At 39.1% G+C, this 12,500-nt stretch overlaps 1 protein-coding gene across 8 annotated transcripts in view; it reads left to right on the plus strand.

The window, feature by feature from the left end:
* The first annotated feature begins 2,679 nt into the window (after nt 1-2,679).
* The window catches only part of LOC136836291 (kinesin-like protein KIF12), a 147,257-nt gene continuing 137,436 nt past the window's right edge, over nt 2,680-12,500 (plus strand). For 6 of the 8 annotated variants that reach the window (XR_010852363.1, XM_067100360.1, XM_067100359.1 and 3 more), the window contains exon 1: nt 2,682-2,753. The gene's annotated coding sequence lies outside the window, so the exon portion shown is untranslated. Of the gene's footprint in view, nt 2,754-12,500 lie in introns of all 8 variants that reach the window. The other 2 variants (XM_067100358.1, XR_010852364.1) reach the window with 2 other exon arrangements.

Raw genomic sequence — 12,500 nt, forward strand, 5'->3', positions numbered from 1 at the left:
CCCTGTGTGGGCAGTTGGGTAATATAGTTTCAAAGAAAGAGATAGATTGTATCATGCAGGGATAAGGACTCTGTCAGGCGAGAGCAGCTGCTCAAAAGCACCGCCAGAGGAAACTGAAAACAAACGCAGCTATGTGGGAAATGTTCTAGTCAGGTGGTACATTTATGGCTGCTGAGCATCAAGAGTTGACTCACTCACCGCATGATGTCACAGATTCTTATATAATCATAATAAAGTTAAGTATACCTTAGTTTAACCAGACCACTGAGCTGATTAACAGCTCTCCTAGAGAGGGCTGGCCCGAAGATTAGACTTATTTACGTGGCTAGAACCAATTGGTTACCTAGCAACGGGACCTACAACTTATTGTGGAATCCGAACCACATTATACCGAGAAATGAATTTCTATAACCAAATTAAATTCCTCTAATTCTTCATTAGTCGGCCCGGATATTTCGAACTCGCGGGCCTGAAAGTACTTAATAAACAACTCTACCGACTCGTCCAACGAGGAACTATATAATCATAATAACTATAATATTCATTAACTTCATCTTCGCCTCTAACGGTGCTTGACGCAAATTCTGCCACTCACATCTTTCCTGTTCTTTATCTGCCGCAAGTCTTCACTCGCCTCCAGCTCTCCTTATCACGTTTCTCATCCGAGTAGGTGTTCCAACACTTCTGGTGCCCCGGGTTGGAGAAAGGACGTGTCCAGTAATATCGTTACTTTATTAGCATTCGGGCCTAAAAGTGTCAGTGGCGGTTGTTTTTTCTACTTGGAAAGGGCTGTTATCTTACTCTCAGTGTTTTATTCATTCGGGATAATAATAATAATAATAATAATAATAATAATAATAATAATAATAATAATAATAATAATAATAATTACTTTGTTATTATTAGTGGGCTGTTTATCCGGATAGAATGACACTTGAGGGCCTTCCGCCATTTTGCTTGACTTGAACCTTTATTTTGCTCGCGCTGAGTTCTGGTTATTGGTGACATTATCTGCATTAATATTGCAAGAACGCTGCACAGTAACGTGAATATTCCATGGAAAAATGAGATCTACAGTTGTGTGCGTAGTACAGTTGTCTTAATAAAAGGAATCGTATGTTAAACTACCCGGAGGGCGACATTTCCTTCGTATGTGCTAAGGTTGACATAGGCCATAATTAATGGTTCTTAGGAACGAGGATTGTATTGTGCTGAAAAAAAAAACTGTTTTCTGTCGTTGTGAACGTGTAAGAAGTTTTTTCTTAATTTAAAAATCGGAAAGAGCCGATGAAAATCATGGCGTAATCCAAAAATAAAGATGGCCAAGGAAAACAAAAGTGGGAAGAAAATACCAAAGCCTATATAGGTGGAAAGAATCGGTCTCTAACAATGCGGACAATCCGATGATTTCCGATTTTGCCTAAGTAGGGTGATTGGCTTGTGTAGGTTAAATCGTCTTTATGCCAACTCAGCTCCATGCACAGTGACTGCTTGTGATCTTAAGGAGTTAAAACCTATATCAACCGACAAGCGTGTTAGTTAGTAGTATGCATTACAGTAAAGCTGAGGACACTAGCTTTTAAAATGTTGAGTTAAGAGTGGCGTGGAAGACCGTCGTGTTTGTAACGCCAATAAGTAAAAGAAATACATATGAATAATAAATACATTAAAAAAAATTCCTTGGTTCAGGAGTAAACGCGCTGAAATGTGCGATCAAAATGTGTGCCTCAACTTTCGTAAAGGACGCCAAGCCAGCCAGACTATTCTCATTGTAGTTTTCAGACCATTTCTTATATTCAGCATCACAAATGGAAAAATCTTTAAATAATAGCCTTCTTTAGGTCTAGTCATCTATAGAGAGAGAGAGAGAGAGAGAGAGGAGAGAGAGAGAGAGAGAGAGAGAGAGAGAGAGAGAGAGAGAGAGAGAGTAGGGAATAAAATATTAGGCTTTATTTTATATGTAAATGTTGGCTTGCTTTATAACACAGAAATACTCGTCTCAGTGGAGAGCAAAGAAATATCTAATACTTACTGTATACGCACGCACAGCAGTCGATCATATAACCCAATTCGCATTGTTTTTAGCATTTTGCGTCAAGTAAGGAAGTGCAAGCATGCTTTCACTCAAGCACCCTGGAGTGAATATATAGCTTTGTCTCTGTTTTGAACTTTGAGAGGATGGGCGCGTTACGAACTCGTTCGTATTCGTGAGAACGACTTGAGATGTTTTTAAAAAGGAATGTCGGAGTTAATGAGCTTCTTTTGTTTATTATCAGTGAAAGTTAGTGTAATTTTCTGCACGTCTCTGTGCAGAAGTGAGATATTAATAATTATTTCAACGAATTCCCAATTGTGTATTTGTCTGAAAAGATTTTATTTACCTTCTGCAGTGATCATGAGTCGTATTTTCCTGGAAATGGACACCAATATGGATGTGTAAAAGGTTAATTAATGTCCTCCGCTTCCTTTCTTCAGTAAACTAACCTTTTGGATAGTTTACGTGAAAAAAGAGGGAGCGTAAGGGGGTAAAGAGTTGGACTGAAAGAAGGGGAAGGGACAGACTGGATTAATGACGAGGGATTATGGGAGAATGGCGCTTTTGGGGGTGGGGAAGGGGCGGGGCTGGTGGGGGGGAGTCGAGCATACATGCCGAGGTGTACGTCACCCTGAGACTGAGTCAGAGTCAGTCGAGTCGGTCAGCGACGCAAGTGAACGCGTGTGTTGTTGGTGCACCGGACATGGTTATCCAATAGGTACCAGACTCCAAAAGACCGAACTTTTCACAAATGTATTGTTTTTATGAACAGTGATTCAGTGCTGAACGAGACTAAGAAATTTTCATTGTTTCGGTGTTGCAGTGTTTGACAGAACTGTGGAACTTTTTGACAATCAATTCAAACACCCGCATAATACCATGTTGTGTTTATATTACCTCGCGGGGACCTGAAGCATTTGTAACACCTGTGCCACGTATCGTTGCCAAACGTTGAAGATGAAATGAATATATATATATATATATATATATATATATATATATATATATATATATATATACTATATATATGCAGTATACTGTTTGGTTATAAAAATTCTTTTAATTATTTTAGTTTTGCACTTGCTTGTATTTAACCAGCAAAGTAAGTCAAAGGTGAAGGAATAACCTAACCTGGTGATTTTAATCGATGTTGCCCCCCCCCCAACACTATTTAAACAGATATATAGGCTGTGGTATGGATCTGATCATCATGATAGTTTTCCGTTTTAAGATATCAAGAGGAAGTGAATGGTGTAGGGGTGTTTGTCAAAAGTACTATTACACCAGACAGTAACTAGTATTTTGGGTTTGAATGAGGACTTGGTTATCATTATAAGATGCGTTTAACTCTTAAAGCCTTTATTTAGGCTTGTCTCTGGCTTTCATTTAGGCGTCAGATTTGTTTTTCCTCCGGGCCGGAGCAAGGCGTGTCGATATCTTGCCAGCCGTGTAGGCTTTTACTTGAGGGGCTTGTAAATGGTTAAGAGAGCCATTTACGGGCTGCCTTAGAGCAATAGCTCTTGTCAGGACAAGTCTGGCTTAATCTAAAACAACAAGAGAGCCAGCTTTCCTGTGAGGCCAATTGAGCCAGTAAATGTGTGTGCAAAAGAGTGGTAGTAGAGGTAAGCCAAGGTCGGAATGTATGAAGGGATTTAATTGTTGAGCCAACCCTCGTTCATGCTCCTGAAGTGTGGAGGTTGATTGCGAATGAAATAATAGGTTGAGGTTGAAACGGCAAAGGTGAATATGCCGGGTAAGAGGATTTTGTAGAGTGAGACACAAGGAAAGAATGGGAAATAATAGGTTTGTGAAAGAGTTTATTATTCTTTAGTATTAAGGGGAAGGGGGGAGACTTAGAAAGGTTGGGATAGGCGGGGTGAAAGAAGTATTGGGGAAAAAGCGGCATAGTACTTAGTAGGCAAGAGAATGCATGTAAAATTGAGGTGAATAGCGCATTGCGTGTGCTGCGGTTCGACGTGTTGCTTATGAGAGATTTTCGTGTAGAATTATGAAGTGGTTATTGTTAAAAATGTGTTTCTGGACCGGTGTTCATTCGCGATTCAGCATTTAAAATAGGAATGTGGCTTATATTTTCATATTTTATTCGAAATATTGAAATCAGTCCATTGCGCTGCAAAAGCAAAGGAAAGTGAAAGAGGATCGATACGTGAATAATGCAGAATTCTAATATCGCCCCGAGACTTGAATGTCAAGCAAAGTATTCACTTGTACAGGAAGGAGAGTGTATGTGTATGTGTGTGTGTGTGTTCTCACTCCTAGTATATACTTATACATGCGTGTATATTTGTGTATTCGTAACGATTATATTCGAGGTATGCTGGATTTTGATAGTTATTGCTATATACGCTATTGTGCTGCTGTGGTGCAAACCGTTTTTTCAGTCATTTTTCGTGGTCAGAATTTAAAACATATACCCGGTCTAGTAATATATTCCTTACTGATTGTCAGTGCCGTGTACTGTAGGCATTACCTAAGGTTCTTTGCAGCGTCCCTTTGGCCCCTAGCTGCAGCCCCCATCATTCGTTCTACCGTACCTGTGCTCATATTCTCTTTCCTCGATCTTACTTTCCACCATCTCCTAGCAGTTGTTTCTTAGTGCAGCTGTGAGATTTTCTTCCGGGTACACCTTTAAAACCTCCTTTCCTCAAAACTTCCCTTTCAGTGCTGAATTACCTCATAGGTCCCAGCGCTTGGCCTTGGGTCTAAATTTTTATTCCAGTTCCAATTCCTTAACAAGGAGAAAAGGGTAAGAGAGACTTTATGATATAACTTTTCATTTGGTCTGATCAGTACTTGGATAGGTGACCACAAATGAATGCCTGACACCGTTGACATGTGGGCCCTTGCGACCATTGCTGAAACTTATGACTGACCTTTGGAGTCTTGTTTAGGAGGGAATGGGTCACAGTGATACCAGAGAGGGTAACCCGAGTGAGTTCATGATAGATCTCTAGTTATGTGTATCGTATTTTATCTCTCTCTCTCTCACAATCTTAGATGTACATCAAGCTCGAATTGGAGAAACTGTCGAAAAACAGCGCCAACCTTGAACTATCATTGCGTCCCTCAGACATCTTCAATTATCCAAAAGGGAATTTGCAAGCCCTATTGACTGCACATAACCGGTCTATCGTGATTCTGTTTACGTTTTTTTTTTTTGTCTCTTGATCGACCAATCTTTTATGTTCTGTTGTTTTTATCATGATTTATTATTTTTGTGTAAATAACCCTTGAGTTACTCTTTGCTGATATTTTACAAATACAGTGTTTGGTACGTTTTGGTGAAGTTTTATATAAAGTTTCAAGATTTCTCAAGATTTAGGAATCGTATTTAGTGTAATGATTGTGTCTAGAGAAGCGGAGGCCATTGGTACCAGCAACTCAGTACCTTTATGTAGTTCAGGTCCGAAGAAAGAAAAGATAACAAGGAGGAAGATAATAAAACTGTCATAATGCCGAAGAATGATAGATTGCACAGTAAACGCAGTCAACTTGTCAAATGAGGGGCAAACATTTTTATTATGCTAAAAAGCATCAAAATGATGGTTGAAAATTATTGCATACAAATGGAAATCCCCAGTCGATCTTAAAAGATTGAGGCAAAGAAAGGCTTTATGTAGTATTGTACTACTTGGTCGAGAACGTCAAATCATGAATGCTGCTATTTGCAAAAGGCCGATAAATGCTATTTAAAGTTACCAGACATGGGTCTGGGTTGATCAGGTTGATAGCGGTTGGTGCTTCAGAGAGATAGACATCTCCATCTCTCAGTCAGACTTCCGTAGAATACTTCAGTACGTAGAAAAATATCCGGATGCTTTGCGTCAGATTCTTAGCGTTAGCGTCGGCTTGTTTAATTGAAAGGATCCATTAAGGTCTGCTGTTTATGGTTTGTGTGCAACTTGTGTGCTCTCCTAGGCTAGATGTGTGGAGACAGTTAGTTGTCATGGGCTATCTAGTGCTTCTTTAGAAGGACCCACCCAGGCAAGGTTTATCTGGACAGCTAGAAGGAGACATGTAGCTTTTGCCAGGACAGTTACGTCAGCCAAACGCGGCCACAGTTGCCCCTTTTCTTTATGGGGATTAATTGATTATATATCGAATTGAATTGCATTGTACCTCATGAGTGAATAATTTATTTGACAGGTCTCTTCCCCTTTGACTAATCTCAAGTTCAGATACATATTGTATTTTTAAGGGCGTAAAATAACTAACTATACTTCATTGATGCGTGCCACGATAGTTTCCTTCGGAGTGATTAATCTTGCTGTGATTGGAACACTTTTTACGCACTGTTCCCTCACCTAGGAAGTCCTTCACTCTTCTTGAATTGATGAATCCAGCGCCTTCTTTCTTAGTTATATGATTCTTTCTAGACTGGACCCTCTTTAGCCAGGTCCTTCTTTCCTTATGAAGTAGGGCATTGTTTTGGTTGTTAAGGAATCTAAGCGCCAGCAGTGGGCACTATTTTGCAGCGTTCTTGATTTAGGTGATTACATTTGTTCTGGACTTGAGAGCTGTTTTCCACCTTATTTTCATGTGCCTGGAATGTGGCAGGAATTCATTGAATCACTGTTTGAAGATTAAGAAACCGAGGGTCATCCGAGTTGACGGTTCTTAAAATGCTTTTCTCCAATATCCTGTAATGTAATACGATATACCATGTTTCTGGAGCACAATATGTCCTACCCATCTAAAAGACAGGTGTATCAGCTAACAGAATTTTACTACTACGTACTACTTCAGTAGCCCAGACAAGATATTATAAAATTTGACTAATGTAATATCTAAACTTCTAAGTAACGAAGGTAATAGCACGGACTTTGATGTCCGTGCTTGCCCGGGTGTCTGAGAGCGTCTGGCTAACCGCGCTCAACATCATGCAGAATTTTTAAAATACTGACATTCTTGAGTTTGTAACTCATAAGAGTACATGCGCACTGTAGAAAAAAATGTCATGAACACACGATAATTTACGGCATTAAACATCACAAACAGGTTAAATACAAGTCAACAACGTAACTAACCATTGCTTCATACGACTATCCGGCAGTTGCCAAAGGTTGGTTCCCCACATATGGTCGTTGACTTGTTTTCAACCTGTTTGTGATATGGATGCGATGCGTTTCCGATGTGTTCATGACATTTTATATGGTAGTGTGGACGCACCCTAAGAAGTGCTGGTGCTGCTTTGGCTTGTTATCTACAAGGAAAGAATATCTACACGGTACTTTGGTTCGTTTACCTACAAGGAAAAAGTATGTACACTGAACAAATTTTATTTTGGAATGATATCTATATAGCCAAACAACGTGATATAGCTTGGGAGAAAATGTGGTAAAATTATAAACAAAAATTTGTTAATTACATTCTAGCGATAAACAGCACGTACATCAGCTAAAAATGCTAAATAGATGTCAGGAGCTGCTTTTCTCATCATCCGCCAACAGAAGTAGTTTAGGTGTGGTTGAAATGTACTTTGATTGCAGCCTCTCATTATTTTTTAAATATATGAATATTCGCATCAAGCCAGGATCTTTGAATTCCTTGCGCATCACAGGCAAACAAGTGATAAATCACAAAGGGTAGTAAGCCCAGCAGAATGGCGGTCCAGGGGATACAAGGAGGGTAGGGCGTAGGGCTTTACTCCATAACGTGATAAATTATGATGAAAGCAAAAAGTAGAAATAGGAGTCTTTTTTAATCAGTATAGGAACCGAGTGCCATTATAATATGCACAACGCTAACCATACCTGATGAGATAGACACAGGCACTTCTTCTAGCATTACAATTTGAAGACAGCAAATGTATCCAATCAGAAGCGCGCGATCATATGAACGCAACGCTTCTTTGTGGGTAAGGTTTTTTTTTTGTTTTTTGGCGGTTTTCTGTCTTTTTTTTCTTTGTCGTCGAGATTAATATGGGTAAACTCATTTCTGTTGTTGCTGTTGCTGTTCCGGAGGTTAATGTTCAACAAAAACCTGAGCTGGGTCAGTGTTGGGTGATACTGGAATCAGGCGCTCTTGTGTAATTTTCACATCATCAGCGGTGGTTCGTCCAAACCAAAGCCTATTCAGTATGCATATTATGATGGCACTCACTTTCTATACTGACTTAAAAAAAGATTCCTACTTCAACTTTTCGCTTTATTCATAATTTATCAGGTTGCGGAGTAAAGCCCTACACTCCTTCCTCTGTATTCCGTGACCTCCATATCTGTCTCTTGTGGCTGGGCTTTACTACCCCTTTTGTGATTTCATCACTTCTTCGCCTGTGATTTCAGTCCACTTTTGCAATGGCAACGCCTTAGATCGAGAAAGATATGGTAGTAAAGGAATGGGGGTTATTTAGATTTTAGATATAGTTTTCTTAGACCTATGTGGCTTCTCCGTGATCATGGTTCAGCTCATAAGGTTGCATTTTATGCTCCGTTCGCGCCATCGTGTTTTTTCATTGGCATCTGAACCGCCTCCTTACCTTGATCATAAAGCTTCGGGTTTTAGACCTATAGGGAAAAGAAAGAGGGAAATTGAACGCAATAACACAATATCAGAGATAGATGACCTCAGATCGAAGTGGGATTGAGAAAATAAACTTCGTTTTATGCTTTCAAGAAAGAAAGATGGAAGGATTCAATTTTCCAAGGAGTGAGACCTGTCTCAGCTTTGCAAAGCATGTTACTGATATTTTACAATAGGCCTAATAATGGGGTGTCTACAATAAAAATGCATCACATACAAATGCTATTGCACTCACCAAGAGCCACAGTAAAGAACATAAAATTTTATTAATAGACAGATGTAAAAGCACCAATTAGAACAGATGAGACAGATGTAAAAACACCAATCGTAACAGATGCAAGTGGTACTACTAGATTCTTTCACGCCAAAATCCTGGAAATTTATTGCTTTAAAAAACAACTGCCATTAACGCTTTTCGAGAAATAGATTAAATTTTAACCGAACACACCTTTGGTTCACGTTAATGACGAGGATAACGTGACACTTGTCGAAAACAGGGTGCACTGTCGGTTTCGCATCCTCTCGCTACTGCAAACCTCTCAAGATTGATGATCATTCATGACCCCAGTTCAAGAGTAAAATGACTTCCGTAGATAACATTTTTTTAAGAAAAGGGGCTTGTTAATTACATTAGATTTCCAAAATATTGTCGTAATTGGAAATGCAGTAATTGAAAAGTAAGAGACATTTGATTCTCATCTAGATAAAAAAAAAAAAAAATTTACTAAAGATAACGGATTAATTCACTCACATTGAGAGAACGGCGTCTCTTCTAATGTTGTGAGCATCCCGTAACCGAGCATCAGGAAATTTGAATTTGGGTGGCTAATTTGAATGGCATACTGTAACTTTAAAATTTCATTATTTCAAAAAACGAACTCCAAAGGCATCCTCCAGAATACGAGCTCCAAGAAAACTAAGTACCGTTGACTGCTCCCCCCACCACATCCTGACACTAAAAATCGATATCTGGATCTCGAACAGCAGAATTAGTTCTATGAAATTTGGCATAATTAGAGACCTTAGTGGGAAACCTCTAAAGCCAGAGTTTCATCCCAGTCGGTTGAATATTTCCAGAGTTATAAAGGGCCTAAGTTGGGTTTTTTGTATACTGGTGGCTGGGCTTTACTAATCGCCAACTACCGTGGCGGTTGATGTGCTCTGGTGATATGATGATTTACTTTAAAATGACAAAATTTGATTTGGTTAAATTAAAGTAAGCTGGCCTTTCGTCGAAACGGATTATTGGGCCTTCATCGACTTCTCTCTGAATAATTGGTTGAAGTGTCTCACGGTCTCTTCTTGGAACGTGAAAATATCGACAGTCTGAACCTTTCTTCAAACCGAACACCCAAGAACCATCAATAAATCATCCATGCATACGGTTATTGTCCACTTCGGCTTCGTTGTTCAATTTAGAGCCCTGTCTCCTTGCAAAATTCGGTCTTTGCAGGACGGCGAAAATACAATAAAGCTCGCATCATCAATTTGCACAGGTTTTCTTCAGTGCCTACTATTTGACCACGATTCTGGACTTAAGCAGTCGCTGTACAAACTTCTCTGCACATGCTGAACCAATCGCATATTGCTTCGGTACCTCTACCAGTTAAACTTTGAACCAGATCATAAGAGATGTCTTGTATAGAATAAAAGATCAATTCTGAAATTTGGCAAAGAGAGAACTTGCAATTTAGTTCGTTATTTAAATCCGTGTAGTGGAAAAATACCTTTCCTCCGCGAGCGGAACGAAAAATTTGACATGCACGGTTTCTGCGACGAACACCGGCCATAAATGCGCCTTTTCGCCGTCTTTTCCGAGCGTCCATCATCTCTCCTCCACATGGATGACACGATGAAACACTTTGTTCTTCATCCCAAGGCCAAGAGAGACAGGGTCTACGCAATTGGGTGGGGTCGCCTCCCACCCGGGGTAACTACGTAGGCGATGACGTATCTTAGAGGTACCTGCCGAAGATCCTGGGTAGGAATTTTGGGAAACCCTTTCAGTGCTCACCTGACTGTCACGGGATAATAATAAAGTCAACATCTCTTTAAGATGCACTTGTGAACTAAGATAGACTTGAGAATTCCTTCAATAATTATTGAGTATATATAGCACTGCATAATGCCATTATGACAAAAAAGAAATATCTGAGCTACCGTACCCGTGTGTAACTTTTGAATGAATAATATATGCATTAGAGCAGGGCTGTTCAGCCCCATACCCTCAGGCCAAAAGTGGCCCGTTAGACTTTTATTTGTGGTCCACCTCCAATATATATACAAGTATATATATATATATATATATATATATATATATATATATATAATGTATGTATGTCTTCAAATGAAACAAAATATCACTTGGAAAGTGTTTTAGATGAGACAGCTTATTTATTTTCATTTTATATACTCATTCAAAATCATTCAAATTTATAAGAAACAAGCATATTCAGATTATATAGGTGATGGTATATAGTTCCTTTGATAAACATATATCACCAGCATTTTTGGTCTGTTGCCGTAAAAAAAAAAAAAAAGCGACTCCTCAATAATGACAGTTTGCAGATGCTGCAAAATAGAGATCCAAACCTATGAAAGACATAAGAAAATTAATTTCTTAACTGATTATGAATGAGGCAAAAACTAGATACCTTCTTTATAACAGAAGCCTTGCATGCTAAGTGCCTGAAAATATGGTAATAGGTAACACTTGCGAAGTCTTCACAAACGACTGCCCCAATTCTAAGAAATACAAGTAAAATCCTATTTTGGAGCCTATCACAAAAACAGGCATGTATATGACAATAGTGCGTCACTTTACATTAAGGATAGGTAATATAATTCAAGATGCATGAAACCCAACTCATTCACTAAACTCAGTACAGTACAAGAATTACATCCTTATTACTGGTGTTAGATGAGTAGAAACGAAACTGTAGTGTGATATGAATAGAGCACCACACACAATGATATTATGATAGTGATAGTAGTTTTCCCCAAACTATACCCATTTTCTTTTTTTTTCGTTTTCTTTACGGCAATTCACTTGTGACGCAATAAGGGGGTAGACAAAGCTCCGCCTACATTGGGGATTTTGGGGTAGTGAGCGGACCTCTTTCTCTTGGCCTTGCTTCATCCGAAAGTCCATGTCTTCTTAAAAATGCCAACGCCATAGTTGCGTCGCGGATTTCGGTATAGAGTTCTTCTGCGAGCATCTTAGGGCTGCGTCACCAAAGTAGATTCATGACACGCAGATAACAATATAAAGTGTAGATCGCATACCAAAGTAGATTCATGACACACAGATAACAATAGAAAGTGTAGATCGCATACCACAGTAGATTCATGACACGTAGATAACAATATAAAGTGTAGATCGCATACCAAGTTAGATTCATGACACACAGATAACAATATAAAGTGTAACCGCATATACCAAAGTAGATTCATGACAAGTAGATAACAAGCCAAAGTAGCACTTAAGTGCTACTACGGACATATTTCGTATAGGTGGACTGGACAAGCCTAGTTTTGTGATGACTCACAACAGATAACTGGGTCGAAATATAGGACAGACATTTCTTGAATTTAGTAGTTTTGGTCTATCTCACCTGCCAGGGTTCGAATATAACGCCATTTTTTGACGTCCTAAGACCGCGTTCCTGAGCACAAAAGAATCTTCTAGTGTTGCGTTCGAGTACTGGCTTAATTTGGATCAGCTGACCTTTTGCTAAGACCAAATTTGGATAGTGGTCATGGGATTAGCTGTCTTGAGATAAAACTGTTTTCAGCCTAGCGATATTTCGTTTATGATATATTGGGTCTTAGGGCAGTCGAGTCAGATAACAAAAAGTATAATTTCCTCTGTATGTCTGTCTGTATGTATGCATGTATGTGAGAGGATAGCAGTATACGTTTT

This window comes from Macrobrachium rosenbergii, chromosome 56 (assembly GCF_040412425.1).
Source record: "Macrobrachium rosenbergii isolate ZJJX-2024 chromosome 56, ASM4041242v1, whole genome shotgun sequence".
NCBI classification, from domain to species: Eukaryota; Metazoa; Arthropoda; class Malacostraca; order Decapoda; family Palaemonidae; genus Macrobrachium; species Macrobrachium rosenbergii.